The 17,120-nt window shown below is 42.0% G+C and overlaps 1 pseudogene; it reads right to left on the minus strand.

Annotated features, from left to right (window-relative positions):
• Positions 1 to 3,342: 3,342 nt before the first annotated feature.
• Positions 3,343 to 4,533, minus strand: LOC122676132 (annotated as a pseudogene).
• Between the last annotated feature and the right edge of the window lie 12,587 nt (positions 4,534 to 17,120).

Genomic DNA, 17,120 nt, shown 5'->3' on the forward strand with positions numbered 1-17,120 from the left:
TCTTTCAAGTGACCTTACTTTTCCCCACAATTTAGCTCAGTTGGTAAGGAATCTGCCTGCAATGCAGAAGACCCCAGCCCAATTCCTGGGTGGGGAAGATCTACTGGAAAAGGGATAGGCTACCTACTCCAGTATTCTTGGGCTTCCCTTGCAGCTCAGCTAGTAAAGAATCTGCCTGCAATATGCCGGAGACCTGGGTTCAGTCCCTGGGTTGGGAAGATCTCCTGGAGAAGGGAAATGCTACCTACTCCAATATTCTGGCCTGGAGAATTCCCTGGACTATTTAAGTCCATGGGGTCTCAAAGAGTCTGACACGACTGAGCAACTTTCACTTTCACATACTTCTATATTATTAATATCAACAAATGTTAAGTTTTGCTCAGAATGTATGATGCTAACCATATCTTCCAACAAGGCAAACCAATGGAGTATAAATGGTGTGGGGGCAAGACGAGGAGTTTAAAAACAAGAGGAACGTGCCAGCGACTTTCACACCCATTTCTATTTTTTCTATTAACCATTTCTATTAACCATTTCTATTAACCGCTGTTCGTTGAAATGGCCATCAGATTTTCCTTAGCTGCCTTCTAAACACTGGTTCTAATTGTGTAAGCCAATCTGGAAAGGGAAGTTTACTAAGCTGTTTTTCTAGAGGAGGAAACTGAAACTTGAGTGCTTTAAACAACTTGCCAAAGCAAATAGGTTTTGGGTTAGCCAAAAAGTTCATTTGGGTTTTTCCATAAGATGTTTCTGAACAAACTTTTTGGCCAACTCGATATTAAAGCTAGAATTTAAATGAAGGCCTTAAAGGCTGGTGGATGATCTTACTACTAAATGTTCTGCCTTGTAATCTAGGTTACTCTGTGGCAAACTATCAACTAGGATATTGATATTAGAGGAGATTCAATAAGCAGAAGAGCTAGGAGCCGGGACAGATGGGTGCACTTGAGATAAAGCCCTCTGTCCTTTTTGGGTTAAGACTATAGAAATTGCCAGCTTTGACAATATGTTCTAGATTCCATGAAGGACCAGACGTCCACAAAACAAGGCAAGGAAGGGCAGAGAGGGAAGATATGCAGGGCCGATGAGAAAGAGAAAAGCAGCCCCTGATATCCAGAATTGGCCTGGCGTTCACAGGTAGGCCTGGTGTTCTGTTGAACATAATTTCTAGAACACCATCAGGCCCCACCACTGGTGATCAGGACAGATCAAGATGAAAACAGGATCCATAATCATGTCTGAACACACACGAGGGAGCATGAATATTGCCCAAACCTTTAGGTAACCGAGCATTCCCTCATTCTGGCCAGAACTGGCTACCTCTTTACCAATTACACCTTTGGTTTCAACCCTCTTGCCTCATAGACAAGATTTATGAAGACATCCAGCGGTAGAATTATCCCTGCTTCCTTACTGCATTCAATCCAGAGCAAAGCCTTGTTTCCTTCCACACCCTCTTAAATCACTTAAAGCAAGCCTTAATCCTGTAACCTCCTGAGGGCAGAGGGTCTTATCTTGCTTATTTCCCAGGCTTATTTCTAGTTTTCTTTTGTTTTTTTTTTCCCCTGGATCTTTCAATAATAACTTTATGTGCCCTGAGGCCAAGAGAACTCAGTAGTATTCAATCAGTAGGTTTCTGTATTCTTCACCTACAGAAAAAACCTCAGCTCCCAGCCTTAAAGATCTCCAACTACAATGAGTACCTTCTGCTGTACTCTACGTTAGATGCTGTGGTTCTGCAAGTGGAAAAACCAGAGTCTCATGAAGATAAAAGGGTGGAGGGAGGGTTTGGAAGTTGCTTTCTGAAGCTCTCAGACCCCAAGTTGGTCTACAGATAAAAATGAATTTCTAAAAAAAAAAAAAAAATGAATTTCTCCAAACATGCCTCTGGGTGGGTTTAGTTGCTTCAGTGGTGTCTGACTCCATGCAACCCCATGCTTCCTCTGTCCATGGGATTTTTCAGGCAAGAATACTGGAGTGGGTTGCTGTTTGCTTCTCCAAAGGATCTTCTCAACTCAGGGACTGAACCCATGTCTCCTTCATGGCAGGCAGACTTTACCCACTGAGCCACGGGGAAGAGCATCGCTCAAATATATAAACCCTGGTGCCGGAGTGACGAGTTCTAAAGCCCAGCACCCAGGGCTCAGATATCTGAAGGCACGTGGGGAGAACCACAGGACTGGGTCTGGGTTACACGAAGCCGGCTGACAAATTTTGGAGAGTATGAGATAAAGATCTCAATACTAATGTGAATCTCTGCATGCTGTACTTGGGGGTTTCCTTGAACTAGAATTTCCCAAGACTTTCAGTGAAACTTTTTTTTTTTTTTTTTGCTTTGTAATCAGTATTTTAAAGAGACATTCATACATTTCAAGAATTGCTTAAACTCTGGCACCAGATTTAAGCTTGTGAACATATGACTTTAGATACAATTAAAGCTATTCATCATAATTTGCTATACTACCAACATCAAGTTACAGTTACTCTGGAGCATAAGTTAAATGGTTTAAAGTAAGCCTGTAACATACCTACAAAAACACCTTCCTCTATCATATATGCAAATCACTTCTCCATGTAAAGTTCTCATCACTGTAACCTCTGAGTTTTCCTGCTCCAGAAGTCTCTACTCTAAGGCTTACTGTGGTCCAGAGAGAAGGGGGTGGTGGTGGAAAAAGTAACCAGGACCAATAGCTACGTATATTCATAAAAGATGGCACAGCAGAAGGGAATGCAATTCTACAAGTGCAAGCCCTCAAGAAGCAGCATGTTATGAGACACCCCTTCTTTAGAAAGGTATCCTTTCTATCACTGCTACCACAGGCTAAATTAAATCATATAGCAGGCCATCTTCAAGTAACAGTTGAGGCAACAGAATAAATGCAAAAGCATTACAATGAATCCCACTTAATACAACTATACAGACCAACACTCTCTACAAATTAAGTTCTTTGTCTGACTGCCAGTTAAATACAGTTTTAATTTCATAGCTTAATAATCAAGGGTCATACACTGAAGTCAATACATATACCTGGCATTTCAGTCTAAGCTATTCCATGTACATAGCTGAAATCAATTACAAAGTATGGCCTGACAAATGCTAGGGGAAATTTTTTTAAGTTGTTTTTACAAGTATTAAACTTATCTTGCACACTGAAGTCATCATACGTACAGGGCAAAGTCAGAGCTTTTATATTCGAGTTTATTCTTCATTTAACTTTTAAACACTACTATAGCTGAATATTAAAACAAAAGCAAGTAGTGAGCATATTATGATTATAGTCCTTCACACTCAATCACTACTGCAAATAAAACCCCAGCAGTGAGTGTTATTCACAGGCCCTACTAAGAGGTCTGACACTGAACACCACCCTGAGGATGATGGTCATCACCCTCATACGCTTCTCCATTGTAACAGCGCCATCTTTCCTGACTTGAATCAAAGTCCACTAATTCTACCTGGTCCATTTCATCAGTCTCTTCTACTTCCTTCCTCTCAGGCAGAAGTTTTCCCAGCAAAGAGAGTTTATCAGGAGAGAAAAAGCCATTCTCAGGGAAGTTTACCTTAAATTCAATCATTAGGCGGCCCTTTTCATGTGGCCTACGATAAATTGGCACGCCTTCATTTAGCATACACTTGATGTCTCCATGCTTGACAATCAGACCTGGATGAGAAGTGATGACTATGGTTCGGTTGTCAAGAGTAGATATTGGCCTCTGGAAGCCACACAATGCCTCAACCAGCTGTTTGTCCATACACAATGAAAGGTCTTCTCCTCCTGCAGTAAAAACAGCATGGTCCTTCTTATCTAAAACAATGATAATATCTCCTGACTCCAGTCCTGGTTCTTGGTCTCCTTCACCATGGAATGTTATCTTCTGGCCATCTTTCATGCCTTTGTCAGTATGAACTTCTAGTATTTTCTCTTCTCGAACTATCTTCCTTCCGTTGCAGCTTTTACATCTATCTTTAGGACTGATCTGCTCCCCATGGCCCCCGCACTCCATGCAGACAGACTGAATTTGTTCAACCATTCTAGGTCCTATCTGATGAATTCTTACTTGCATTCCAGTACCTTGACAATTGGGACAGCATTCTACCGCTCCTTTTCTTACCACCTCGGCCTTCACATTTGTCACAAACCACATTCTTTTGCAAGGCTACTTTTCTTGTTGCACCATTATGTAAATCTTCTAAGGTTACTATAAGATGATGCAAAATGTTTTTACCTCTCCTCTCTGCATCCTGCCTCCTCCTCCAAAAAACATATCAAAGATGTCCATGGGGGAGCCAAAACCACCACCTGTTCCACCATCTTTAATTGCCTGTTCTCCTCCTTTGTCATATAATTCCCTTTTCTTTGCATCAGAGAGCACTTTGTAAGCTTGAGAAATCCGTTTAAACCTCTCGCCTTCATTTGGATTCTTAACAGGGTGGTACTTCAAGGCCAGTTTCCTGTAAGCCTTTTTCAGTTCTTCTTGGGTGGCATTGGGTTTGACCTCCAAAACAGCATAGTAAGTGGTTTCTTTCACCATTTTCTACAGCCGGTGTGCGGGCAGATGCCGGTGTTGGGGAGCGGGAAGAAGCGCGTTGCTATGCGCAGCTTGGGCAGTCACTGCTCCTCTGCCTTTCACCGAGCGTTCTGGAAAGTTCCGTCAATGAAACATTTTGTATGAAAGCCACAAATGATAGTTAAAGATCCAGGAATTGCCAAGGTGACACTGGAATCTACCTTGGTGAACACAGCTCATACCCTGGAAAGTAAATTTTTCTATTCTGCATCGTTTTAAGATTTTACCAGGATGCTCCAGTATTCTTGCCTGGAAAATCCCATGGATGGAAGAGCCTGGCAGGCTACAGTCCATGGGGTCGCAAAGAGTCGGACACGACTGAGCGACTTCACTTTCACTTTCGTGCATGCATGCTCAGTCGCTTTAGTCGTGTCCAAATCTGTGTGGTCCAATGGGCTGTAGCCCATGTTATTCTCCAGGCAAGAATACTGGAGTGGGTTGCCAAGCCCTCCTCTAGGATATCTTCCCAACCCAGGGTTTGAACCCGCATCTCTTATATCTCCTGCATTTGTGGGTGGCTTCTCTACTGATAACACCACCTGGGAAGCCCTTTTACTAGGATATCTATCCCTAAACAATATGCTGTTTATTTTTGAAGAAAAAATAACAGCAAACAAACCTGTTTGTGTTCGGAAAGGGCAACAATGCCACTGTTTTTCCTGAGAGAAGATAAGCTGAACGTCTCTGGGTCACAGTCTGGTTCCACTCCAGCTCTCAGGAGTGGAGTGCCCTTAGGAGATCCAAACCATGGAGAACAGAAAGAGCAGGAACATCAGCTGCACGAACAGAAAGAGCAGGAACATCAGCTGCACGTGGCTAAGCCAAACCAAATACAGATAGAAACTGTGGCCAGGCTTACTGGCCTGAGGTCAAAAGGATAGGATATTGGCATCAGGGTTCTTGGTGATGACTGTCCTGGGCATTTCTGTCTCTCAAGGCACACCACGCCAGTGGGCTGGTTCCTCTACATGTGTGGGCAGGTTTTATTCTAGAACTTTCTCTCCCTTCTTTCAGGGGCTCCCCCGACCTCTCTCCTATGCTTCGTCTTTTGCTTCCTGGGCCCTATTCCGTCCTCTTCTTGGAGGAAGAATAATTCTTTCCTTTTGGTGAAGTGCATTCTCTCCGGGGGGCCCCCTGGTGGCCCAGAAGGTAAAGAATCGGCCTGCAATGCAGGAGACCCCGGTCTGATCCTTGTGTCAGTGACGACCCCTGGGAAAGGAAATGGCCACCCACCCCAGTATTCTTGCCTGGAGCATTCCATGGATGGAGGAGCCTGGCAGGCTGCTGTCTGTGTGGTTGCCAAGTCAGACAAGACTGAACGACGAACACACACACATCATAGAAATAACTTCCTTCAGAATTTAAAAGGCACAGCTCCACAGTCCTTATCTAATAGAGCTGCTCAGAAGCTTAAAGCCAATATGATTCCCTACATTTTGTGTTTATATGTGACCTGTTCTTTTCTCTCTCGAAGCATGTAAACTATCCTCTTTCAGTTGGGGAGAGGGTAGTTTAAACTTCATTTGGTCTATTTTTTCCATCTGGATATGCATGCTCTTCAGTTTCATGGAACGTTCTTGAATTATAATGACTTCTGCCCTCCATTTTTTCTGTTGTAGAAATTCCTGTTATTTAGTATTCAGTTTCTCAGACTGACTGGTTCTCTATTTTTCTTAGTTTTTACCCCATTAAAAATATATATATTTTTGCTGCTCTAATGTCTGAGTAATACCTTGACTTAATTTTCCCAGTCTTCTATGGAGATTTTGTTTATGCGGTCTTATTTTTAATTCCCCAGAGCTCTTCTTTTGTCCTATGAATATTCCTGCTAAAATAGCTTTCTTTTTTTTTTTTTTTTTCATGAGCACAGAAACTTCTCTTCTCTTTCTGAGGAATGCATGATAATTTGTGTTTTTTTTAAGCTTTTTTTTTCTGCAAGTTGGTTGCCTCCAAATTGGTGTTTATTTAAATTTGTTCTGATCTCTTGTCTTTTCTCTGGGAGGCTTTCATCAGATGTCTGGGGGTCCTTGTCTATCTGCTGATGGCAATGAATGAAGGAAACAGCTGACTGGGATTGAGTGTTTGTGTGTGTGTGAGTGAGTGTGTGTGGTGGGGGGGGCGGTGGCTTATGGGCTCTGAACTTCGCTTCTGGGTGAATTGGTTGAGCCATTTATTGAGAAATTTCAAATATCATTATAACATTGAGTTCGCCAAAAATTATTTTAGGTTTTTCCATACCAGCTTATGGAAAAACCCAAATGAACTTTTGGGCCAACAAAACGCTGTCCTATGGCTACTGGGACAAATAACCATGAACTTAATGACATAAAACACACATTTCCTGTCTTACAGTTTTGGAGAGCAGGAAGTCCAACATCAGTGTCTCTGGACTAAAATTAAGACTTCAGCCGGCCTGGATTCGTTCCGGGATCTCTGGGCAAGAAGTCATTTCCTTGACTTTCCCAACTTCTCCAGGCTGGCTGCATTCCTTGACTGACCCCCTTCCATCCTCAAAGCCTCCGGAGCAGCAGCTTCTCTCCTCTCCGATTCCCATTTCTGTTCTTTCTGACTCTGCTGCTCTTGCCTCCCGTGCGGCTACATTGGACACATCTGCATAATCCAGGATAATCTCCCCATTTTAATATTCTTAATTTGATCACATCCACAAAGTCCATTTCAAGGTAACATATTCAAATGCATGTGTAGCCACTCAGCCATGTCCAACTCTGTGACCCCCATGGATTGTAGCCCACCAGGCTCCTCTGTCCATGGGGATTCTCCAGGCAAGAATACCGGAGTGGGTTTCTTTGCCCTCTTTCAGGGGATCTTCCCAACCCAGGTATCAAACCCAGGTCTCCCGCATTGCAGACAGGGTTTTTTTACTGCCTGAACCACCAGGGAAGCCCAAAATTGCCATATTTACAGTCATAAGGATTAGGAGGTGGACATTTGCAGAGGTGGAGGGTATTATTCAGCCGATCAGGCTTCCCTCGTGGCTCAGACGGTAAAGAATCTGCCTGCATTGCAGGAGACCTGAGTTCTCTCCCTGGCTCGGGAAGATCCCCTGGAGAAGGGAATGGCCATCCACTCCAGTATTCTTGCCTGGAGAATCCCTCGGACAGAAGAGCTTGGTGGGCTACAGTCCAAGGGGTGGCAAAGAATTGGACATGATTGAATGACTAACACTTTTGCTTTTCACTTATTCAGTCTATCACAGTATCTACATTTTTCCTCTTGTACTGGCCAGACTCGTGGGAAAGAGACTCCAGCTTGGAAAGTAAAATAATGGCTGCTGCTGTTATTAGTGGGATGAGAGGGCTTGGAGATGGGGCTGCCTTCATAGTCATCAGTCAACCAGTCCCTTAATCTCTGGTTTTGGTGCAGTAGCCCTATCTTTGGTGAACCTGGTTCTCCTGTTCAGAGACCCTCTGTTTGACCATTTCCAGAGAATATACTTTCAGATGTCTGCCCCTTCCCAGTGGCTTGGGGAGAAGAGGGGACGTAGGGATCCACCCAAACCTTCTTGTTTTAGAGGTCTTCCTTTATTCCCAGTTCCAGAGGAATCTGGTGCTATCCACTTGGGAGTATTTTGAAGATTTCAAGATATAAGTCAGGTTTTCACAGTTTACCCAGTGATAGCTTGGGATTTTCATGTTTTTTGAGTTGTTTTTTTCAGTTACATCTCATCAGTATGCTTCATAGCTTCCAAAATTTTATTGCTGTTGTCTCCTCCCATGATTTGCCCACATTTGTTAAGACATAATGTCTTAAAAAACAAAAAAACCTATTTATTGTAAATCTAATGTAATATTAGGCAGGAATGAAATTATATGTGTGTGTGCATGTGTGCACTTGTATGCATGTGTGTGTTTTCATATTAACCTAGAAAAATCTTTTATTTTGAATCGCTTGTGTTCCTTGGGTCAGGCATGGGTTGGCTCTTACCTGGGTGGCCAGGTTTGCAAAACCTCCCCACCTGCCCCATTACATACCCTCAAACTTGATTCTTTGCTTAGGTTTCCTGCCAAGACTGGAATCTTGTCCCTAATTCCCATTTTCAACTCACAAAGCAGGAAGCAGAACTGGCTGGAGTCTTGCTGGATGTAAGTAGTGTTTTCACAATACTATACTTGAGTTGCCTCTACTCCTTATAGTTATTCTTGTGTTGTTGGAAGAGGGTGCTTTTGCTATGACCATTGTGTTCTCTTGGCAAAACTCTGCTAGCCTTGGCCCTGCTTTATTTTGTACTTCCAGGCCAAACTTGCCTGTTACTCCAGGTATCTCTTGACTTCCTACTTTTGCATTCCAGTCCCCTATAATGACAAGGACATCTTTTTTGGGTGTTAGTTCTAGAAGGTCTTCATAGAATCATTCAACTTCAGCTTCTTCAGTGTTACTGGTCAGGTCATAGACCCGCAGTGATTTTGGAGCCCAAAAAAATAAAGTCTGACACTGTTTCTACTGTCTCCCCATCTATTTCCCATGAGGTGATGGGACCAGATTCCATGATCTTAGTTTTCTGAATGTTGAGCTTTAAGCCAACTTTTCCACTCTCCTCTTTCACTTTCATCAAGAGGCTTTTTAGTTCCTCTTCACTGTCTGCCATAGAGGTGGTGTCATCTGCATATCTGAGGTTATTGATATTTCTCCCGGCAATCTTGATTCCAGCTTGTGCTTCTTCCAGCCCAGTGTTTCTCATGATGTACTCAGCATATAAGTTAAATAAGCAGGGTGACAATATACAGCCTTGATGTACTCCTTTTCCTATTTGGAACCGGTCTGTTGTTCCATGTCCACTTCTAACTGTTGCTTCCTGACCTGCATACAGGTTTCTCAAGAGGCAGGTCAGGTGGTCTGGTATTCCCATCTCTTTCAGAATTTTCCACAGTTTATTGTGATCCACACAGTCGAAGGTTTTGACACAGTCAATAAAGCAGAAGTAGATGTTTTTCTGGAACTCTCTTGCTTTTTCGATGATCCAGCGGATATTGGCAATTTGATCTCTGGTTCCTCTGCCTTTTCTAAAACCAGCTTGAACATCTGGAAGTTCACGGTTCACGTATTGCTGAAGCCTGCCTTGGAGAATTTTGAGCATTACCTTACTAGTGTGTGAGATGAGTGCAATTGTGCGGTAGTTTGAGCATTCTTTGGGATTGCCTTTCTTAGGGATTGGAATAAAAACTGACGTTTTCCAGTCCTGTGGCCACTGCTGAGTTTTCCAAATTTGCTGGCATATTGAGTGCAGCACTTTCACAGCATCATCTTTTAGGATTTGAAATAGCTCAACTGAAATTCCATCACATCCACTAGCTTTGTTCGTAGTGATGCTTTCTAAGGCCCACTTGACTTCGCATTCCAGGATGTCTGACTCTAGGTGAGTGATCACACCATTGTGAATATCTGGATCCTGAAGATCTTTTTTGTACAATTCTTCTGTGTATTCTTGCCACCTGTTCTTAATATCTTCTGCTTCTGTTAGGTCCATACCATTTCTGTCCTTTATTGAGCCCATTTTTGCATGAAATATTCTCTTGGTATCTCTAATTTTCTTGAAGAGATCTCCAGTCTTTCCCATTCTGTTGTTTTCCTCTATTTCTTTGCATTGATCAGTGAGGAAGGCTTTCTTATCTCTCCTGGCTATTCTTTGGAACTCTGCATTCAAATGGGAATATCTTTCCTTTTCTCCTTTGCTTTTCACTTCTCTTCATTTCACAGCTATTTGTAAGGCTTCCTCAGACAACCATTTTGCCTTTTTTGCATTTCTTTTCCATGGGGATGGTCTTGATCCCTGTCTCCTGTACAATGTCATGAACCTCCGTCCATAGTTCATCAGGCTCTCTGTCTATCAGATCTAGTCCCTTAAATCTATTTCTCACTTCCACTGTATAGTCATAAGGGATTTGATTTAGGTCATACCTGAATGGTCTAGTGGTTATCCCTAGTCTCTTCAGTTTAAGTCTGAATTTGGCAATAAGAAGTTCACGATCTGAGCCACAGTCAGCTCCTGGTCTTGTTTTTGCTGACTGTATAGAGCTTCTCCATCTTTGGCTGCAAAGAATATAATCAATCTGATTTCGGTGTTGACCATCTGGTGATGTCCATGTGTAGAGACTTCTCTTGTGTTGTTGGAAGAGGGTGTTTGCTATGACCAGTGCATTCTCTTGGCAAAACTCTATCAGCCTTTGCCCTGCTTCATTCCGTACTCCAAGGCCAAATTTGCCTGGAGTCAAGGTGCTTCTTGACTTCCTACTTTTGCATTCCAGCCCCCTATAATGAAAAGGACATCTTTTTTGGGTGTTAGTTCTAAAAGGTCTTGTAGGTCTTCATAGAACCATTCAACTTCAGCTTCTTCAGCGTTACTAGTTGGGGCATAGGCTTGGATTACCGTGATATTGAATGGTTTGCCTTGGAAACGAACAGAGATCATTCTGTCGTTTTTGAGATTGCATCCAAGTACTGCATTTCGGACTCTCTTGTTGACTATGATGGCTACTCCATTTCTTCTAAGGGATTCCTGCCCACAGTAGTAGATATAATGGTCATCTGAATTAAACTCACCCATTCCAGTCCATTTTAGTTTGCTGATTCCTAGAATGTTGACATTCACTCTTGCCATCTCCTGTTTGACCACTTTCAATTTGCCTTGATTCATGGACCTAACATTCCAGGTTCCTATGCAATACTTCTCTTGACAGCATCGGACCTTGCTTCTATCACCAATCACATCCGCAACTGGGTATTGTTTTTGCTTTGGCTCCATCCCTTCATTCTTTCTGGAGTTACTTCTCCACTGATCTCCAGTAGCATATTGGGCACCTACCAACCTGGGGAGTTCCTCTTTCAGTATCCTATCATTTTGCCTTCTCATACTGTTCATGGGGTTCTCAAGGCAAGAATACTGAAGTGGTTTGCCATTCCCTTCTCCAGTGGACCACATTCTGTCAGACTCTCCATCATGACCCGACCGTCTTGGGTGGCCCCACACGGCATGGCTTAGTTTCACTGAGTTAGACACGGCTGTGGTCCTGTGATCAGATTGGCTAGTTTTCTGTGATTGTGGTTTTAGTGTATTTGCCCTCTGATGCCCTCTCACAACACCTACCGTGTTGACTGCAAGTGTCTCTTAAAATTCTGTGTTTTCTGTGTTTCTCTTAAAATTCATGGTTCTATGGAACCATGACGACACCTGGTTCCACCAGAACTTAACTTTTCTCAAATCTTGGGCTGATAATAGCTCAAGAAACCAGTATTCATATCAATTGTTTTACCGCTGGGGGATGACAAACCTCATGCTTTCCTATTTCAAAAACGCCTATTGTGGGAGAGCGGCCTGGTGAAACTCCATCAGCCTTGAGGTATCTCTCCTGTCTGATTTATAGATTTCTAACAGATATAAAACATCCAGCTAAAGACTAGCAGAGAGGCACTCTCCATCCCCCTTCTGATGTCTATGTCAGAAGTTTTCTCTGCCCCTTTTTCACTTTAATAAAACTCTGCTACACAAAAGCTCTTGACTGATCAAGCCTGGTCCCTGGTCCTGAAGCTAAATCTTCTTCGGAGATCACAAATCCGACATCGTTCACCATAAGCTCTCACATGTATGGGTGTGAGAGTTGGACCATAAAGAAAGCTGAGCACCAAAGAATTGATGCTTTTGAACTGTGGTGTTGGAGAAGACTCTTGAGAGTCCCTTGGGCTGCAAGGAGATCAAACCAGTCCATCCTAAAGGAAATCAGTCCTGAATATTCATTGGACGGACTCATGCTGAAGCTGAAACTCGAATACTTTAGCCACCTGATGAGAACTGACTCTATGGAGAAGACCCTGATGCTGGGAAAGATTGAAGGCAGCAGCAGAAGGGGACGACAGAGGATGAGATGGTTGGATGGCATCACCAACTGGTTGGATATGAGTTCAAGCAAGCTCTGAGAGTTGGTGATGGACAGGGAGGCCTTGGCAAGCTGCAGTCCCTGGGGTCACAAAGAGTCAGACATGACTGAGCAACCGAACTAAACTTAGAGTTTTTCAGTGAGAAGGAAGTGTGTTGGCCAGAGGCTGGGGTTTTAGGAACCTGATGGCCATTATGGTCACAGTCTCAGAGCGGGCGGTAAAAGCTGGTCTCTCCTGCACTCTGTCTAGCCTAGCAATGCCTCCTCTTACCTTAACTGCATTCTCTCCCCAAACCTTACACCCTGTGCTATTCCTATGACCGTGACTTCCTTCTACCCTCTGTCCCTTCTGCCGTATTTGTGGCATTTCCAAGTCCAACCCTTTCAAATCTTCTCTAGCTGCACTTGGATTCAGGGTTAAGTCACCATGGTTCTAAGAGCTTTATATGTACTAACTCAGTCTTTGCAACAACTCTATTATTATTCCTGTTTTACAGATTCCGAACCTGATGCACAGAGAGGTTAAGTAAACTTGACCAGGGTCACCCAGCAAATAAGGCAGAGCCCAGATTTGAATCTGAGCAATCTGACTCCAGAGTACATCTTTAATCCACGATGTTTAGGCCACTTATAAATCTCATCCATGTGTCAGACCCCATTTTATATATATATGTGATATAATTTTGTATATAAATACATCTTATGTTATATAATATAAATATACATATATAATAGATAAAGTAAATATACACATATAATAGATAAAGTTACTACACACAGACACACACACACACATATATGCTCATTTAATCCTCATAGAAACTATAGATCAAACAAACAAAAGGAAAGATATTGAAGATATGAACAACAAAATTAGCAGTTTACCTGATGGACACTTATAGAATCCTATACCCAGTATTTGAAGAAGACAAAATATTTAAGTACAAAGAACACTTATAAATTTCAGCCAGAAAACAAGCCTTAAAATGTTCATAGTATCAGAATCATATATGCCACATTCTACGATCAAAATACATATAAAGTGGAAATCTCAAAAAATAACAAAAACTCATATATTTGGGAATTTTAAAGCACATTCATAGCTTGAGAAAGAAATTATAAAGAAAATTAGAAAATATGTATAACTTAATAACAAGTTAAAGACAACATTTCAAAGTTTGTGAGATGCAGCCAAAGTAGTACTTAAATAAAAATGAATAAACTAGTCCCATCCTTGCCCATGGTTTCACCTTCTGCATTTTCAACTGAGGTCTGAAAAAATTAAATGGAAAATTCAAAAATTTAATTAAATATGCTTTAAATTGCATGCCTTCTGAGCAGTGTGATGAAATCTTATGTGGTCCTACTCTGTCCTGCTTGAGATCCCCAACCATTGACATCATCCACTCCCCACATCTGATCATTATTGATATCATGGCTCAATGATCCAGATAACTGGAAACAGATGATCCTCCTGCAGAAGATCAATAGTAGCCTAACTCTATGTCACAATCCCTTCATCATTCACCTTATCGCATCACATGGTCATTTTATTTTCTCATATTATAAGCAGCAGCAGCAGAAAGGTAAGCACAGTACAGTAAGATATTTTGAGAGAGATCACATTCACAAACTTTATTACAATATGCTGTTATAATTGTTCTACTTTATTATTAGGTATTGCTGCTTTTTTTTTTTTTTTTTACTGTATGTAATTTGTAAATTAAACTATCATAGGTTTATAGGTGTAGGAAAAGAAGGTAGGATGAATAGGGTTCAGTATTACCCATGGTGTCAGGCATCCAGTGGGAGCCTTGGAGTGTATCTCCTGCAGATAAGAGGAGACCACTATAGTCTTTTTTCTTTAACTGATTTTTGGCTGCGCTGGGCCTTTGTCACTGTACACAGGCTTCCTCTCGGGCGGCGAGTGGAGCTTCCTCTCCAGCTGCAGTGCTCACTGCAGGGGCCTCTCGTCGCAGACCACGGGCCCCAGGGCATGGGCTTCAGCAGCCGGAGCCCACAGGCTCAGTAGTTGCAGCCCATGGGCTTAGTTGCTTCACAAAATCTTCCTGGACCAGGGGTTGAATCCATTTCCTCTGCTTTGGCAGGTGAATTCCTAACCACTGGATCATCAGGGAAGTTCTAGGACCATTTACATGCTTACATGCTTAAAAAAAGAAGAAAATTAAAAATTAATAAACTAGGCTTTCAATTTAAGTCAGAGAAAGTACAATGAGGAAGAAGCAAGGAAAATAAGAGAGAGATAATAAATATAAGAGCATAAATGGACAAAATAGAAATCATTCTCCGTTAGGATTAATTTGCGATACTCAACCTCTCTGAGACTTAAAAAATGAAATAGGTCCCTTCTTAAAAGTGTAAGGAAAAGGTTATCATACACAGTTTCATGTCCAGTTCTTTCCTATTTTAAGGTCCTCAAATGGATTGTTCAGAAAGGATTAGAGGATACTTTTTTTTTAAATGACATTATTTTTTCTAATTCTTCAAGTAATGCATTTTCAAAGGAAAATGTGGAAACATAGAACAATACAAAGAAAAGAAACACAACCCATGGTCTCGTCATTAGGTGATAATTATTAATTAACTTTTAGGTATTTTTTCTATGTCTGAATGTTTGTACATGTCCACATGTAGTTTCATGGTGATTTGAAAATTTGGGTTCAAACTGCATAGAAAGGTTTGTATACAGATGTTTTACTTAAAATTGCAGCATCAGCATATACTCTTTTTTGGCCATACTGCCTGGCTTGTGGGATCTCAGTTCTCTGACCAGGGACTGAACTTGGGCTAGGCAGTGAAACTGTGGAGTCTTAGTCACTGGACCACTAGGGAATTCCTAGCATATACTCTTTAAATATAAAAAAGAAAATTGGATGGCTGGTTAATATTTGATTTACTGATAGATATACTGTACTGAATTTGACTGTGCCCTTCTTGTGGCTTACCTGATCGCTCAGCGGGTAAAGAATCTGCCTCCAATGCAGGAGACACAGGAGACATGGGTTTGATCCCTGGGTTGGGAAGATCTCCTAGAGGAGGAAATGGCAATCCACTCCAGTATTCTGCCTGGAAAATCCCATGGACAGAGGACCCTGGTGGGCTACAGTCCATGGGTCACAAAGGGTTGGACATGACTGAGCAGCGAACACTTTCTACTTTCTTTCTTCTTTCTTGTTAGAGAATATTCCCAACTGGGAATATTGGGAAATTGTTCAGCTGACATCGATTCACAGTCCACTCAATGTGTGGTACCATACTTAATCTAAACACCGCTGAGAGAGTCTTACTGACAAAACCGGGGGTGCTGACCTGCTATAAGTTCACTTATAAGAGGCTTTCAGAGACCTGAAAAATGAGACTGCTGGCATGAAGAGCTTATGGACATGATAAAGTAATCAGAGAACCTCTCTGATGTTGACTTTCTTCCTTATCTTTAATTATTTTCCTGATGGCATTGTCTGCATTGCTTCATTTTCTGTTTTGCAATTCAAATTTTCAAGGAAGAATAACCACCAATCTCATTTGGACAGTGTTTGCCTTTAGCCTAAATCACCTGCTGCTAGAGTAACAATAGGTTGCCTATGACTTGGGTGCTGCTCCCAGCTCTGTTAGTTAGGTCCCAGGCATGGGGATCATGTGGTATCCAACATGGCTTGCTTTAGGATACTCACTAGCTTCAGCAACAGCTGTGGACTGGGCAGCTTCTTTAAAAGAAGCTATAGGGTGAGCTATAGCTATTTCCATGGCGTCTGAAAGAGTCAGACATGACTGGGTGACTGAACAACGAACAATAGGTCAAACAGGCACCAAGGAAAGAGCCGTTCTCCAGACTGCTGGTTACTATTGCCCAGCTTTGGCATAGAGCAGGTGTTGGTAGAGCAACATTGACAGTGTCAATGGGGAAAGGCAATGGGGAAGCGACAGAAGTGTTAAGGCCCAGTGGGCCCATAATGGAGACAGATATTCAGTGGGGCAGCCACAGAGAGCAGAAGAGCCTGGCATGACTGTCCAATGTCAAGCAACTCCTATGCCCACTTTGTGCTAGGCCCTATGGATGATGGGAAAATATAAGACATGACTGCTGTCCTCCAGGAAGTTACACCAAGTATAGGTAGAAAGCTCATAAGTGTTTTACTTTTTAAAAAACTTAAAAAAAAATAAATACAGTAGTGGTAACTTCCCATGACACAGGCATCAACTAGTCAGTGGTCACTTTCTCTAAACCACCGAGCGTGTCCTCAACTGCTCATTCATTTCAAGTCAACCTCTTGTAGGCCACCATAGTCACCACTGTGACTGGTGGTGACACCACATAGTCTCACTAGGAGTGAGAAAATAAGGCCAAGGGCTCAGTTACATTGTATAAGTTTATATACAACTTTTTTTTTTTTTTTTGGCTAATCTATCTCACTACTTTCCCCACTGAACATTGACTGAAGTGTTATTCTGTGATGTTTACAGATAGTCAGGATTGGAAAACATTTGGAAAAAGCATATTCTTTTAAACTTTTTACTTTTTACAGTAAAAATATGTTTTTTTAAAAGTATTTGAAGAGTAAAAAGTAATAAAGAAAACATGGAATATATAGAAGAGTGGGAAGGGTCACCTGTGACCCAAATCAACCACGGCTGGCATTTCTG

This window comes from Cervus elaphus, chromosome 19 (assembly GCF_910594005.1).
Source record: "Cervus elaphus chromosome 19, mCerEla1.1, whole genome shotgun sequence".
NCBI lineage: Eukaryota > Metazoa > Chordata > Mammalia > Artiodactyla > Cervidae > Cervus > Cervus elaphus.